The 18,002-nt window shown below is 45.6% G+C and overlaps 2 protein-coding genes across 2 annotated transcripts in view; both read left to right on the forward strand.

Moving 5' to 3' along the window:
- LOC134945693 (guanylate-binding protein 1-like) overlaps positions 1 to 18,002 on the forward strand; it is a 328,447-nt gene that overhangs the window by 35,165 nt on the left and 275,280 nt on the right. The gene's annotated exons all lie outside the window — the stretch shown is intronic.
- The window catches only part of LOC134945695 (uncharacterized), a 40,618-nt gene that overhangs the window by 7,069 nt on the left and 15,547 nt on the right, over positions 1 to 18,002 (forward strand). The window lies entirely within an intron of this gene.

Below are 18,002 nucleotides of genomic sequence, written 5' to 3' on the forward strand. Positions count from 1 at the left end.
AGTGATATGTACAGTAGGGGAGGTGTTAGTGATATCTACAGTAGGGACAGGTCTTAGTGATATGCACAGTAGGGGAGGTCTTAGTGATCTGCACAGTAGGGCAGGTGTTAGTGATATGCACAGTTGGGGTGGTCTTAGTGATATGTACAGTAGGGGAGGTGTTAGTGATATATACAATAGGGGAGGTCTTAGTGATATGTATACTAGGGAAGGTCTTAGTGATATGCACATTAGGGTAGGTCTCTATGATATATACAGTTGGAGAGGCCTTAGTGATATGCACATTTGGGGTGGTCTTAGTGATATGCACAGTAGGGGAGGTTTTAGTGATATGTACATTAGGGGAGGTCTCAGTGATATACAGTAGGGGGTGGTCTTAGTGATATGCACAGTATGGTGGCCTTAGTGATATGCACAGTAGGGGAGGTCTTAGTGATATGTACAGTAGGGACAGGTCTTAGTGATATGTACAGTAGGGGAGGTGTTTGTGATATCTACAGTAGGGACAGGTCTTACTGATATGTACAGTAGGGGAGGTCTTAGTGATCTGCACAGTAGGGGAGGTCTTAGTGATATGCACAGTAGGGGAGGTCTTAGTGATATGTACAGTAGGGGAGGTCTTAGTGATATGTACAGTAGGGGAGGTCTTAGTGATATGCACAGTAGGGGAGGTCTTAGTGATATGTACAGTAGGGGATGTCTAAGTGATATGTACAATGGGGGAGGTCTTAGTGATATATACAATAGGGGATGTCTTAGTGATATGCACAGTTGGGGTAGTCTTAGTGTTATGTACAGTAGGGACAGATCTTAGTGATATGTACAGTAGGGGAGGTCTTAGTGATATGTACAGTTGGGGTGGTCTTAGTGATATGCACAGTTGGGGTGGTCTTAGTGTTATGTACAGTAGGGACAGATCTTAGTGATATGTACAGTAGGGGAGGTCTTAGTGATATGTACAGTAGGGGTGGTCTAAGTGATATGCACAGTAGGGACAGGTCTTAGTGATATGTACAGTAGGGGAGGTCTTAGTGATATGCCCAGTAGGGGTGGTCTTAGTGATATGCACAGTAGGGACAGGTCTTAGTGATATGTACAGTAGGGGAGGTCTTAGTGATATGCACAGTTGGGGTGGTCTTAGTGTTATGTACAGTAGGGACAGATCTTAGTGATATGTACAGTAGGGGAGGTCTTAGTGATATGTACAGTAGGGGTGGTCTTAGTGATATGCACAGTAGGGACAGGTCTTAGTGATATGTACAGTAGGGACAGGTCTTAGTGATATGTACAGTAGGGGAGGTCTTAGTGATATGCCCAGTAGGGGAGGTCTTAGTGATACGTACAGTAGGGGAGGTCTTAGTGATATGCACAGTAGGGAGGTCTTAGTGATATATACAATAGGGGAGGTCTTAGTGATATGCACAGTTGGGGTGGTCTTAGTGTTATGTAGAGTAGGGACAGATCTTAGTGATATGCACAGTAGGGGTGGTCTTAGTGTTATGTACAGTAGGAGAGGTCTTAGTGATATGTACAGTAGGGGTGGTCTTAGTGATATGCACAGTAGGGGAGGTCTTAGTGATATGTACAGTAGGGGAGGTCTTAGTGATATGTACAGTAGGGGAGATATTAGTGATATGTACAGTAGGGACAGGTCTTAGTGATATGCACAGTAAGGACAGGTCTTAGTGATATGTACAGTAGGGGAGGTCTCAGTGATATGCACAGTAGGGGAGGTCTTAGTGATATGCACAGTAGGGGAGGTCTTAGTGATATGCACAGTAGGTACAGGTCTTAGTGATATGTACAGTAGGGACAGGTCTTAGTGATATGCACAGTAGGGGAGGTCTTAGTGATATGTACAGTAGGGAAGGTTTTAGTGATATGCACAGCAGGGGAGGTCCTAGTGATATGTACAGTAGGGAAGGTTTTAGTGATATGCACAGTAGGGGAGGTCTTAGTGATATGTACAGTAGGGGAGGTTTTAGTGATATGCACAGTAGGGGAGGTCTTAGTGATATGTACAGTAGGGGAGGTCTTAGTGATATGTACAGTAGGGGAGGTCTTATTGATATGCAAAGCAGGGGAGGTCCTAGTGATATGTACAGTAGGGACAGGTCTTAGTGATATGTACAGTAGGGAAGGTTTTAGTGATATGCACAGTAGGGGAGGTCTTAGTGACATGCACAGTAGGGGAGGCAGGGCCGGCAACAGAAAATTTGGGGCCCGGTACACTGATATTTCTGGGGCCCCCTCAACCCCCCATGGTCACCCACTCTTAAACCAGAGGGTGTCTTTACACACACACACACACACACACACACACACACACACTATGTTATATTAATATATATGACACACTACTATATCTATCTATATGTATATATATATATATATATATATATATATATATGGCAATTACTTTCCAACAATAACAACCAGGGTGCTTTCCTTGACAGATACAGGAATAAATGGGTTCCCTGGGGTGACTTGCATGTCAATCACTAGCAACATAAGAACCAGATGGCACTGCATGGATATTTTTAGTGCAAATAAGGTGTATTCCAGAGCATTACATCATAGTGCAGGCACAACATCATCCTGCTGGAGAGCCGAGCACGCCGGCAGTGCACACACTTGACTTACCAGCAACACACAGCCGCCGGCGCTGCTAATCATCCAGGCTCCGAGTGTCAGTGACGTCCATGCAGCAACAAGCTGCCACACTCCCGCAGTCCCGCTCCTGCTTTGCCGCTCGCGCTCCTCACAGCAGAGACAGGACAGGCGGGGGATACTCAGAGAGGAGGGACGGTCCAGATGCAGCGTCCTGTGTGACTAGTGCAACGTCATTGCACTGCACAGGGACACTGGCTGAGTGACAGATGACCTGGGGGCTGGGCTGGGGGCACTGAGGGGTGACAACAGGGCCAGGGGGGCGCGCTAGGGGAAAAAAAGGCAGTTACTGATTCCTTTTAAATACACGGCAGGCGGACCGCAGCTTGTGTGATGCTGCAATTGATATACTTATTTAAATCTGACATGCTGCCGCCGCTGGACCTTGGGGCCCCTCACATCGATGGGGCCCGTCGGGAGTCCCCTTTGACCCCCCCCTGTCGCCGGGCCTGAGGGGAGGTCTTAGTGATATGTACAGTAGGGACAGGTCTTAGTGATATGTACAGTAGGGGAGGTCTTAGTGATATGCACAGTAGGGGAGGTCTTAGTGATATGTACAGTAGGGGAGGTGTTAGTGATATGTACAGAAGGGGAGGTCTTAGTGATATGCACAGTAGGGAAGATATTAGTGATATGCACAGTAGGGGAGGTCTTAGTGATATGCACAGTAGGGGAGGTCTTAGTGATATGTACAGTAGGGGAGGTCTTAGTGATATGTACAGTAGGGGAGGTCTTAGTGATATGTACAGTAGGGGAGGTCTTAGTGATATGTACAGTAGGAGAGGTCTTAGTGATATGCACAGTAGGGAAGATATTAGTGATATGTATAGTAGGGGAGGTCTTAGTGATATGTACAGTAGGGGAGGCCTTAGTGATATGTACAGTAGGGACAGGTCTTAGTGATATGTACAGTAGGGGAGGTCTTAGTGATATGTACAGTAGGGGAGGTCTTAGTGATATGTACAGTAGGGGAGGTCTTAGTGATATGTACAGTAGGGGAGGTCTTAGTGATATGTACAGTAGGGGAGGTCTTAGTGATATGTACAGTAGGGAAGATATTAGTGATATGTATAGTAGGGGAGGTCTTAGTGATATGTACAGTAGGGGAGGTCTTAGTGATATGTACAGTAGGGACAGGTCTTAGTGATATGTACAGTAGGGGAGGTCTTAGTGATATGTACAGTAGGGGAGGTCTTAGTGATATGTACAGTAGGAGAGCTCTTAGTGATATGCACAGTAGGGGAGGTCTTAGTGATATGTACAGTAGGGAAGATATTAGTGATATGTATAGTAGGGGAGGTCTTAGTGATATGTACAGTAGGGGAGGTCTTAGTGATATGTACAGTAGGGACAGGTCTTAGTGATATGTACAGTAGGGGAGGTCTTAGTGATATGTACAGTAGGGGAGGTCTTAGTGATATGTACAGTAGGGGAGGTCTTAGTGATATGCACAGTAGGGGAGGTCTTAGTGATATGTACAGTAGGGAAGATATTAGTGATATGTACAGTAGGGGAGGTCTTAGTGATATGCACAGTAGGGGAGGAGTTAGTGATATGCACAGTAGAGGAGGTCTTAGTGATATGCGCAGTAGGGGAGGTCTTAGTGATATGTACAGTAGGGGAGGTCTTAGTGATATGTACAGTAGGGGAGGTCTTAGTGATATGTACAGTAGGGGAGGTCTTAGTGATATGCACAGTATGGACAGGTCTTAGTGATATGTACAGTAGGGGAGGTCTTAGTGATATGTACAGTAGGGGAGGTCTTAGTGATATGTACAGTAGGGGAGGTCTTAGTGATATGTACAGTAGGCAGGAGTGGATCTTGCCACGGGCAAGCAGGACTTTTGCCCGGGGCGCCGCCTTCCGGAGGGCGCCGGCGCCATCCGGAGGGCGCCGCACCACGGCAAGATCCGCTGCTGATGTGCCGTGCGCCCCCCGCTGCCCGCCGCCGCTGTCCCCCGCCGCGAAGGTAACTAGACGCGTAGCGTCTAGTTTCCCTTCGTCGAGAGGACGTGTACTGTGCGGTGCGCGATGACGTCATCGCGCACTGCACAGCAAAGGTCCTCTCCACGAAGGGAACTAGACACGAAGCGTCTAGTTCGCCTTCGTGGAGAGGACCTTTGCTGTGCGGTGCGCGATGACGTCATCGCGCACCGCACAACGCCCCCTGTATGAAGCCACGCCCCCATCGCCTGCCCGGGGGCGCTCAAAACCCCGGAGCCGGCCCTGACAGTAGGGGAGGTCTTAGTGATATGTACAGTAGGGAAGATATTAGTGATATGTACAGTAGGGGAGGTCTTAGTGATATGTACAGTAGGACAGGTCTTAGTGATATGTACAGTAGGGGAGGTCTTAGTGATATGTACAGTAGGGGAGGTCTTAGTGATATGCACAGTAGAGGAGGTCTTAGTGATATGTACAGTAGGGACAGGTCTTAGTGATATGTACAGTAGGGGAGGTGTTAGTGATATGCACAGTAGGGACAGGTCTTAGTGATATGTACAGTAGGGGAGGTCTTAGTGATATGTACAGTAGAGGAGGTCTTAGTGATATGTACAGTAGGGGAGGTCTTAGTGATATGTACAGTAGGGGAGGTCTTCGTGATATGTACAGTAGGGACAGGTCTTAGTGATATGTACAGTAGGGGAGGTCTTAGTGATATGTACAGTAGGGGAGGTCTTAGTGATATGCACAGTAGGGGAGGTCTTAGTGATATGCACAGTAGGGACAGGTCTTAGTGATATGTACAGTAGGGACAGGTCTTAGTGATATGCACAGTAGGGAGGTATTAGTGATATGCACAGTAGGGGAGGTGTTAGTGATATATACAATAGGGGTGATCTTAGTGATATGTACAGTAGGGGAGGTCTTAGTGATATGCACAGTAGGGGAGGTCTTAGTGATATGTACAGTAGGGACAGGTCTTAGTGATATGTACAGTAGGGGAGGTCTTAGTGATATGCACAGGTCTATGCACAGTAGGGACAGGTCTTAGTGATATGCACAGTAGGGACAGGTCTTAGTGATATGCACAGTAAGGGAGGTCTTAGGGATATGCACAGTAGGGACAGATCTTAGTGATATGCACAATAGGGGTGGTCTTAGTGATATGTACACTAGGGGAGGTCTTAGTGATATGCACAGTAGGGGAGGTCTTAGTGATATGCACAGTAGGGACAGGTCTTAGTGATATGCACAGTAGGGGAGATCTTAGTGATATGCACAGTAGGGGAGGTCTTAGTGATATGCACAGTAGGGGAGGTCTTAGTGATATGCACAGTAGGGACAGGTCTTAGTGATATGTACAGTAGGGGAGGTCTTAGTGATATGCACAGTATGGACAGGTCTTAGTGATATGCACAGTAGGGGAGATCTTAGTGATATGTACAGTAGGGGAGGTCTTAGTGATACGCACAGTATGGACAGGTCTTAGTAATATGTACAGTAGGGGAGGACCTTAGTGATATGTACAGTAGGGGAGGTCTTAGTGATATGCACAGTAGGGACAGGTCTTAGTGATATGCACAGTAGGGGAGGTCTTAGTGATATGTACAGTAGGGGAGGTCTTAGTGATATGCACAGTAGGGACAGGTCTTAGTGATATGTACAGTAGGGGAGGTCTTAGTGATATGCACAGTAGGGACAGATCTTAGTGATATGCCCAGTAGGGGAGGTCTTAGTGATATGCAAAGTAGGGGAGGTCTTAGTGATATGTACAGTAGGGGAGGTCTTAGTGATATGCACAGTAGGGACAGGTCTTAGTGATATGCACAGTAGGGGAGGTCTTATTGATATGTACAGTTTGGGAGGTCTTAGTGATATGTACAGTAGGGGAGGTCTCAGTGATATGTACAGTAGGGGTGGTCTTAGTGATATACAGTAAGGACAGGTCTTAGTGATATGTACAGTAGGGGAGGTCTTAGTGATATGCACAGTAGGGACAGGTCTTAGTGATATGCACAGTAGGGGAAGTCTTATTGATATGTACAGTTTGGGAGGTCTTAGTGATATGCAAAGTAGGGGAGGTCTTAGTGATATGTACAGTAGGGGAGGTCTTAGTGATATGCACAGTAGGGGAGGTGTTAGTGATATATACAATAGGGGTGATCTTAGTGATATCTACAGTAGGGGAGGTCTTAGTGATATGTACAGTAGGGGAGGTCTTAGTGATATGTACAGTAGGGACAGGTCTTAGTGATATGCACAGTAGGGGAGGTCTTAGTGATATGTACAGTAGGGACAGGTCTTAGTGATATGTACAGTAGGGGAGGTCTTAGTGATATGCACAGTAGGGGAGGTGTTAGTGATATGCACAGTAGGGGAGGTCTTAGTGATATGTACAGTAGGGGAGGTCTTAGTGATATGTACAGTAGGGACAGGTCTTAGTGATATGTACAGTAGGGGAGGTCTTAGTGATATGCACAGTAGGGGAGGTGTTAGTGATATATACAATAGGGGTGATCTTAGTGATATGTACAGTAGGGGAGGTCTTAGTGATATGTACAGTAGGGAAGATATTAATGATATGTAAAGTAGGGGAGGTCTTAGTGATATGCGCAGTAGGGGAGGTCTTAGTGATATGTACAGTAGGGGAGGTCTTAGTGATATGTACAGTAGGGGAGGTCTTAGTGATATGTACAGTAGGGGAGGTCTTAGTGATATGTACAGTAGGGGAGGTCTTAGTGATATGTACAGTAGGGAAGATATTAGTGATATGTACAGTAGGGGAGGTCTTAGTGATATGCACAGTAGGACAGGTCTTAGTGATATGTACAGTAGGTGAGGTCTTAGTGATATGTACAGTAGGGGAGGTCTTAGTGATATGCACAGTAGAGGAGGTCTTAGTGATATGCACAGTAGGGACAGGTCTTAGTGATATGTACAGTAGGGGAGGTCTTAGTGATATGTACAGTAGAGGAGGTCTTAGTGATATGTACAGTATGGGAGGTCTTAGTGATATGCACAGTAGGGGAGGTCTTAGTGATATGTACAGTAGGGGAGGTCTTAGTGATATGTACAGTAGGGGAGGTCTTAGTGATATGCACAGTAGGGGAGGTCTTAGTGATATGCACAGTAGGGACAGGTCTTAGTGATATGTACAGTAGGGACAGGTCTTAGTGATATGTACAGTAGGGGAGGTCTTAGTGATATGTACAGTAGGGGAGGTCTTAGTGATATGCACAGTAGGGGAGGTCTTAGTGATATGCACAGTAGGGACTGGTCTTAGTGATATGTACAGTAGGGACAGGTCTTAGTGATATGCACAGTAGGGGAGGTATTAGTGATATGCACAGTAGGGGAGGTGTTAGTGATATATACAATAGGGGTGATCTTAGTGATATGTACAGTAGGGGAGGTCTTAGTGATATGCACAGTAGGGGAGGTCTTAGTGATATGTACAGTAGGGACAGGTCTTAGTGATATGTACAGTAGGGGAGGTCTTAGTGATATGCACAGTAGAGACAGGTCTTAGTGATATGCACAGTAGGGGAGGTCTTAGGGTGTGTACACACGGTGAGATTCTTGCTATGTTCGATTTTTACTTGCGATTTCCCTTGAACTCCCCGGAGCCCAGATAGGACAGATTTTGAGTAACTTTTCTTGAGATATGGACTATGTGTGCTTACGATTTTGGCTTATGTGAGATTTTGGCTTATGTGAGATGTCATTGACATGTGAGATGAACTAGATAGTACACCGATCTAGCAAGGATTGACTTGCCTGCACATTCTATCTTTTCTTGCGATGCCGACCTGGCGGGGCCGCGCATCGGGATCGCAAGGTGACTTTCACCTTGCGATTTGCACTAACTTTTCATGCGATTTTGACTATATAGTCAAAATCTTAAGAAAAAATCTCACCATGTGTACACACCTTTAGTGATATGCACAGTAGGGACAGGTCTTAGTGATATGCACAGTAGGGACAGGTCTTAGTGATATGCACAGTAAGGGAGGTCTTAGGGATATGCACAGTAGGGACAGATCTTAGTGATATGCACAATAGGGGTGGTCTTAGTGATATGTACACTAGGGGAGGTCTTAGTGATATGCACAGTAGGGGAGGTCTTAGTGATATGCACAGTAGGGACAGGTCTTAGTGATATGCACAGTAGGGGAGATCTTAGTGATATGCACAGTAGGGGAGGTCTTAGTGATATGCACAGTAGGGGAGGTCTTAGTGATATGCACAGTAGGGACAGGTCTTAGTGATATGCACAGTAGGGGAGGTCTTAGTGATATGCACAGTAGGGACAGGTCTTAGTGATATGCACAGTAGGGGAGGTCTTAGTGATATGTACAGTAGGGGAGGTCTTAGTGATATGTACAGTAGGGGAGGTCTTAGTGATATGCACAGTATGGACAGGTCTTAGTGATATGTACAGTAGGGGAGGACCTTAGTGATATGTACAGTAGGGGAGGTCTTAGTGATATGCACAGTAGGGACAGGTCTTAGTGATATGCACAGTAGGGGAGGTCTTAGTGATATGTACAGTAGGGGAGGTCTTAGTGATATGCACAGTAGGGGAGGTCTTAGTGATATGCAAAGTAGGGGAGGTCTTAGTGATATGTACAGTAGGGGAGGTCTTAGTGATATGCACAGTAGGGACAGGTCTTAGTGATATGCACAGTAGGGGAGGTCTTATTGATATGTACAGTTTGGGAGGTCTTAGTGATATGTACAGTAGGGGAGGTCTCAGTGATATGTACAGTAGGGGTGGTCTTAGTGATATACAGTAAGGACAGGTCTTAGTGATATGTACAGTAGGGGAGGTCTTAGTGATATGCACAGTAGGGACAGGTCTTAGTGATATGCACAGTAGGGGAGGTCTTATTGATATGTACAGTTTGGGAGGTTTTAGTGATATGCAAAGTAGGGGAGGTCTTAGTGATATGTACAGTAGGGGAGGTCTTAGTGATATGTACAGTAGGGACAGGTCTTAGTGATATGCACAGTAGGGGAGGTCTTAGTGATATGCACAGTAGGGGAGGTCTTAGTGATATGTACAGTAGGGGAGGTCTTAGTGATATGTGCAGTAGGGACAGATCTAAGTGATATGCACAGTAGGGACAGGTCTTAGTGATATGTACAGTAGGGACAGATCTAAGTGATATGCACAGTAGGGACAGGTCTTAGTGATATGTACAGTAGGGGAGGTCTTAGTGATATGCACAGTAGGGGAGGTCTTAGTGATATGTACAGTAGGGACAGATCTAAGTGATATGCACAGTAGGGACAGGTCTTAGTGATATGTACAGTAGGGGAGGTCTTAGTGATATGTACAGTAGGGGAGGTCTTAGTGATATGCACAGTAGGGGAGGTCTTAGTGATATGTACAGTAGGGGAGGTCTTAGTGATATGTACAGTAGGGACAGATCTAAGTGATATGCACAGTAGGGACAGGTCTTAGTGATATGTACAGTAGGGGAGGTCTTAGTGATATGCACAGTAGGGAAGATATTAGTGATATGTACAGTAGGAGAGGTCTTAGTGATATGTACAGTAGGGGAGGTCTTAGTGATATGTACAGTAGGGGAGGTCTTAGTGATATGCACAGTAGGGGAGGTCTTAGTGATATGTACAGTAGGGGAGGTCTTAGTGATATGCACAGTAGGGACAGGTCTTAGTGATATGCACAGTAGGGAAGATATTAGTGATATGTACAGTAGGAGAGGTCTTAGTGATATGTACAGTAGGGGAGGTCTTAGTGATATGTACAGTAGGGACAGGTCTTAGTGATATGCACAGTAGGGGAGGTCTTAGTGATATGTACAGTAGGGACTGGTCTTAGTGATATGCACAGTATGGACAGGTCTTAGTGATATGCACAGTAGGGGAGGTCTTAGTGATATGTACAGTAGGGGAGGTCTTAGTAATATGCACAGTAGGGACAGGTCTTAGTGATATGCACAGTAGGGGAGGTCTTAGTGATATGTACAGTAGGGGAGGTCTTAGTGATATGTACAGTAGGGGAGGTCTTAGTGATATGCACAGTAGGGACAGGTCTTAGTGATATGCACAGTAGGGGAGGTCTTAGTGATATGCACAGTAGGGACAGATCTTAGTGATATGCCCAGTAGGGGAGGTCTTAGTGATATGCAATGTAGGAAAGGTCTTAGTGATATGTACAGTAGGGGAGGTTTTAGTGATATGCACAGTAGGGGAGGTCTTATTGGTATGTACAGTTGGGGAGGTCTTAGTGATATGTACAGTAGGGGAGGTCTCAGTGATATGCACAGTAGGGACAGGTCTTAGTGATATGCACAGTAGGGGAGGTCTTAGTGATATGCACAGTAGGGGAGGTCTTAGTGATATGCACAGTAGGGACAGGTCTTAGTGGTGTGCACAGTAGGGAAATCTTAGTGATATGCACAGTAGGAACAGGTCTTAGTGATATGTACAGTAAGGGAGGTCTTAGTGAAATGTACAGTAGGGGAGCTCTTAGAGATATGCACAGTAGTCGAGGTGCTGGGCGCTCACAATGCAGTAGTAAAATCACTGGAAAAATGGCCACTGCACCATTTTTCTGGAGACCTATGTATGCGCACTAGACCCTGGGACAGCGCTAGGGTCTCCTAGTGACCCTAGTGCCCAGAGTCTATTGCTCTGCCAGCTAGAGCAGATGGGGCCCGGTCGGAGGCTGCACATGGGCATCCTCTTCTCTTGATACACCCTTGGAGCCCCCACAAATTTGTTTCCCTCACAAACCTTAATCCAGCTCTGTATATGGTGGTGGTGATGGATATGTGAGGGAGGTCTTAGTTATGTAGAGGAGGTCTATTGATATGTGGGTGATGTCTTAGTGATATGTGGGGGAGGTCTGAATGAATATGTGAGGGAGGTCTGAATGGATATGTGGGTGAGGTCTTAGAGATATGCGGGGAAGTCTTAGTGATATGTGGGGGAGGTCAGAATGGATATGTGGGAGAAGTCTGGGAGAGGACAGATGGATATGTGAGGGACATCTGATGTATATGCATGGAATAACTTATGGATATGTGGGGGAGGTGTTATGGATATGTGGGAAAGGTCTGATGGACATGTGGGGAGGTCTGGTAGATATGCATGGAAGTACTGATGGACATGTATTATACTGGAGGTTTGATGAATATGTGGGTGAAGTCTGATTGATATTTGGGGGAGGTCCGATAGTTATATGTGGGAAATCTGATGGATATGCATGGAAAAACTGATGGATATGTGGGGGAGGTCTGTTGGATATGTAAGGGGGTGGAATGAATATGTGGGGGAGAACTGATGGATATGTACTGTAAGGGAGTTTTGATGAATATGTGGGGGAGATCTGATGGATATGCATGGAAGAACTGATGAATATGTGGGGGAGGTCTGATGGATATGTAGGAGGTGGAATGAATATGTGGGTTAGATCTGATGGATATGCATGGAAGAAGAACTGATGGATATGTGGGGGAGGTTTGTTGGATATGTGTGAGAGGTCTTAGTGATATGCAGGTGAAGTCTTAGGGATATGTGACTGAGTCTGAATGGATATGTGGGAGAAGTCTGGGAGAGAACAGATGGATATGTGGGGGACATCTGATGTATATGCATGGAAGAACTGATGGATATGTGGGAAAGGTCTTATGGATATGTGAGGAAGGTCTGATGGACATGTGGGGAGGTCTGGTGGATATGCATGGAAGAACTGATGGATATGTATTGTACGGGAGGTTTGATGAATATGTGGGGGAAGTCTGATGGATATGTGGGGAAGGTCCGATAGGCATGTTTTGGAAATCTGATGTATATGCATGGAAGAAATGATGGATACTGTATGTGGGGGAGGGCTGTTGGATATGTAGGGGGGTGGAATGAATATGTGGGGGAGATCTGATGGATATGCATGGAAGAACTGATGGATATGTTGGTGAGGTCAGTTGGATATGTGGGGGATGTCTGATGGATATGCATGGAAGAACTGATGGATATGTGGGGGAGGTCTGATGGATATGCATAGAAGAACTGATGGATATGTGGGAGAAGTCTTAGTGATAAGTGAGGAAGGTCTGAATGGATCTGTGGGAGATATGTAGGAGAAGTCTGGGAGAGGACAGACGGATATATGGGGGACAGCTGATGTATATGCATGGAAGTACTGATGGATATATGGGGAAGTCTTATGGATATGTGGGGAAGGTGTGATGAACATGTGGGGAGATCTGGTGAATATGCATGGAAGAACTGCCAGATATATGGGGGAGGTCTGATGGATATGTAGGGGGGTGGAATGAATATGTGGGGGAGATCTGATGGATATGTATGGGAGAACTAATGGATATATACTGTAAGGGAGGTTTGATGAATATGTGGAAGAAATCTGATGGATATGCATGGAAGATCTGATGGATATGTGGGGGAGGTCTGTGGGATATGCATGGAAGAACTGATGGATATGTGGGGGAGGTCTGTTGGATATGCATGGAAGAACTGATGAATATGTGGGGGAGGTCTGATGGATATGTAGGGGGTGGAATGAATGTGTGGGGGAGATCTGATGGATACACATGGAAGAACTGATGGATATGTGGGGGAGGTTTGTTGGATATGTGTGAGAAGTCTTAGTGATATGCAGGTGAAGTCTTAGGGATATGTGGCGGAGGTCTGAATGGATATGTGGGAAAAGCCTAGGAGAGGACAGATGGATATGTGGGGGACATCTGATGTATATGCATGGAAGAACTGATGGATATGTGGGGGAGGTCTTATGGATATGTGGGGAAGGTCTGATGGACATGTGGAAAGGTCTAGTGGATAAGCATGGAAGAACTGATGGATATGTGTTGTACGGGAAGTTTGATGAATATGTGGGGGAAGTCTGATGGATATGTGTGGAAGGTCCGATAGGCATGTTTTGGAAATCTGATGTATTTGCATGGAAGAACTGATGGATACTGTATGTGGGGGAGGTCTGTTGGATATGTAGGGGGGGGTGGAATGAATATGTGGGGGAGATCTGATGGATATGCATGGAAGAACTGATGGATATGTTGGTGAGGTCAGTTGGATATGTGGGGGATGTCTGATGGATATGCATGGAAAACTGATGGATATGTGGGGGAGGTCTGATGGATATGCATAGAAGAACTGATGGATATGTGGGAGAAGTCTTAGTGATAAGTGAGGGAGGTCTGAATGGATCTGTGGGAGATATGTAGGAGAAGTCTGGGAGAGGACAGACGGATATGTGGGGGACAGCTGATGTATATGCATGGAAGTACTGATGGATATATGGTGAGGTCTTATGGATATGTGGGGAAGGTGTGATGAACATGTGAGGAGATCTGGTGGATATACATGGAAGAACTGATAGATATGTATTATATGGAAGGTTTGATGAATATGTGGTGCAAGTCAGATGAATATGTAGGAAAGGTGGAATCAATATGTGGGGGAAATCTGATGAATATGCATCGAAGAACTGATGGATATGTGTGGGAGGTCTGATGGATATGTACAGAATGGGAGAACTGATGGATATGTACTGTAAGGGAGGTTTGATGAATATGTGGAAGAAATTTAATGGATATGCATGGAAGCTCTGATGATATGTGGGGGAGATCTGATGGATATGTGGGGGAGATCTGATGGATATGCATGGAAGAACTGATGGATATGTGGGGGAGATCTGTTGGATATGTGGGGGAGATCTGATAGATATGCATGGAAGAACTGATGGATATGTGGGGGAGGTCTTATGGATATGTAGGAAAGGTGGAATCAATATGTGGGGGAAATCTGATGAATATGCATGGAAGAACTGATGGATATGTGGGGGAGGTCTGATGGATATGTACAGTATGGGAGAACTGATGGATATGTACTGTAAGGGAGGTTTGATGAATATGTGGAAGAAATTTAATGGATATGCATGGAAGATCTGATGATATGTGGGGGAGATCTGATGGATATGTGGGGGAGATCTGATGGATATGCATGGAAGAACTGATGGATATGTGGGGGAGATCTGTTGGATATGTGGGGGAGATCTGATAGATATGCATGGAAGAACTGATGGATATGTGGGGGAGGTATTATGGACATGTGGGGAGGTCTGATGGATATGCATGGAAGAACTGATGGATATGTGGGGGAGGTCTTATGGACATGTGAGGAGGTCTGATGGATATACATGGAAGAACTGATGGATATGTACTGTCGGGGAAGTTTGTTAAATATGTGGGGGAAGTCTGATGGATATGCATGGAAGAACTGATGGATATGTGGGGAAGGTTTGATGCACATATGGGGGAGGTCTTAGTGATATGCGGGTGAAGTCTTAGTGATAAGTGAGGGAGGTCTGAATGGATATGTTGGAGATATGTAGGAGAAGTCTGGGAGAGGACAGACGGATATGTGGGGGTCATCTGATGTATGTGCATGTGGAAGAACTGATGAATATGTGGGGGAGGTCTTATGGATATGTGGGGAAGGTCTGATGGACATGTGGGGAGAACTGGTGGATATGCAGGGAAGAACTGATGGATATGTATTGTACGGAAGGTTTGATGAATATGTGGGGGAAGCCTGATGGACATGTAGGGAAGGTGGAATGAATATGTGGGGGAAATCTGATGAATATGCATGGAAGAACTGACGGATATATGGGGGAGGTCTGATGGATATGTAGGGGGGTGGAATGAATATGTGGGGGAGATCTGATGGATATGTATGGGTGAACTAATTGATATATACTGTAAGGGAGGTTTGATGAATATGTGGAAGAAATCTGATGGATATGCATGGAAGATCTGATGGATATGTGGGGGAGGTCTGTGGGATATGCATGGAAGAACTGATGGATATGTGGGGGAGGTCTGTTGGATATGCATGGAAGAACTGATAAATATGTGGGGGAGGTCTGATAGATATGTAGGAGGTGGAATGAATGTGTGGGGGAGATCTGATGGATATGCATGGAAGAACTGAGGGATATGTGGGGGAGGTTTGTTGGATATGTGTGAGAAGTCTTAGTGATAAACAGGTGAAGTCTTAGGGATATGTGGCGGAGGTCTGAATGGATATGTGGGAGAAGTCTGGGAGAGCACAGATGGATATGTGGGGGACATCTGATGTATATGCATGGAAGAACTGATGGATATGGGGGGGAGGTCTTATGGATATGTGAGGAAGGTCTGATGGACATGTGGAAAGGTCTGGTGGATATGCATGGAAGAACTGATGGATATGTGTTGTACGGGAAGTTTGATGAATATGTGGGGGAAGTCTGATGGATATGTGGGGGAGGTCCGATAGGCATGTTTTGGAAATCTGATGTATATGCATGGAAGAACTGATGGATACTGTATGTGGGGGAGGTCTGTTGGATATGTAGGGGGGTGGAATGAATATGTGGGGGAGATCTGATGGATATGCATGGAAGAACTGATGGATATGTTGGTGAGGTCAGTTGGATATGTGGGGGATGTCTGATGGATATGAATGGAAGAACTGATGGATATGTGGGGGAGGTCTGATGGATATGCATGGAAGAACTGATGGATATGTGGGAGAAGTCTTAGTGATAAGTGAGGGAGGTCTGAATGGATCTGTGGGAGATATGTAGGAGAAGTCTGGGAGAGGACAGACGGATATGTGGGGGACAGCTGATGTATATGCATGGAAAAACTGATGGATATATGGGGGAGGTCTTATGGATATGTGGGGGAAGCCTGATGGACATGTAGGGAAGGTGGAATGAATATGTGGGGGAAATCTGATGAATATGCATGGAAAAACTGACGGATATATGGGGGAGGTCTTATGGATATGTAGGGGGGTGGAATGAATATGTGGGGGAGATCTGATGGATATGTATGGGAGAACTAATTGATATATACTGTAAGGGAGGTTTGATGAATATGTGGAAGAAATCTGATGGATATGCATGGAAGATCTGATGGATATGTGGGGGAGGTCTGTGGGATATGCATGGAAGAACTGATGGATATGTGGGGGAGGTCTGTTGGATATGCATGGAAGAACTGATGAATATGTGGGGGAGGTCTGATAGATATGTAGGAGGTGGAATGAATGTGTGGGGGAGATCTGATGGATATGCATGGAAGAACTGAGGGATATGTGGGGGAGGTTTGTTGGATATGTGTGAGAAGTCTTAGTGATAAACAGGTGAAGTCTTAGGGATATGTGGCGGAGGTCTGAATGGATATGTGGGAGAAGTCTGGGAGAGCACAGATGGATATGTGGGGGACATCTGATGCATATGCATGGAAGAACTGATGGATATGTGGGGGAGGTCTTATGGATATGTGAGGAAGGTCTGATGGACATGTGGAAAGGTCTGGTGGATATGCATGGAAGAACTGATGGATATGTGATGTACGGGAAGTTTGATGAATATGTGGGGGAAGTCTGATGGATATGTGGGGGAGGTCCGATAGGCATGTTTTGGAAATCTGATGTATATGCATGGAAGAACTGATGGATACTGTATGTGGGGGAGGTCTGTTGGATATGTAGGGGGGGTGGAATGAATATGTGGGGGAGATCTGATGGATATGCATGGAAGAACTGATGGATATGTTGGTGAGGTCAGTTGGATATGTGGGGGATGTCTGATGAATATGCATGGAAGAACTGATGGATATGTGGGGGAGGTCTGATGGATATGCATGGAAGAACTGATGGATATGTGGGAGAAGTCTTAGTGATGAGTGATGGAGGTCTGAATGGATCTGTGGGAGATATGTAGGAGAAGTCTTGGAGAGGACAGACGGATATGTGGGGGACAGCTGATGTATATGCATGGAAGAACTGATGGATATATGGGGGAGGTCTTATGGATATGTGGGGAAGGTGTGATGAACATGTGGGGAGATCTGGTGGATATACATGGAAGAACTGATGGATATGTATTATACGGAAAGTTTGATGAATATGTGGGGCAAGTCTGATGGATATGTAGGAAAGGTGGAATCAATATGTGGGGGAAATCTGATGAATATGCATGGAAGAACTGATGGATATGTGGGGGAGTTCTGATGGTTATGTACAGTATGGGAGAACTGATGGATATGTACTGTAAGGGAGGTTTGATGAATATGTGGAAGAAATCTGATGGATATGCATGGAAGATCTGATGATATGTGGGGGAGATCTGATGGATATGTGGGGAAGATCTGATGGATATGCATGGAAGAACTGATGGATATGTGGGGGAGATATGTTTGATATGTGGGGGAGATCTGATAGATATGCATGGAAGAACTGGAGGATATGTTGGGGAGGTCTTATGGACATGTGGGGAGGTCTGATGGATATGCATGGAAGAACTGATGGATATGTGAGGGAGG

Source organism: Pseudophryne corroboree, chromosome 7, assembly GCF_028390025.1.
Source record: "Pseudophryne corroboree isolate aPseCor3 chromosome 7, aPseCor3.hap2, whole genome shotgun sequence".
Taxonomy (NCBI): Eukaryota; Metazoa; Chordata; class Amphibia; order Anura; family Myobatrachidae; genus Pseudophryne; species Pseudophryne corroboree.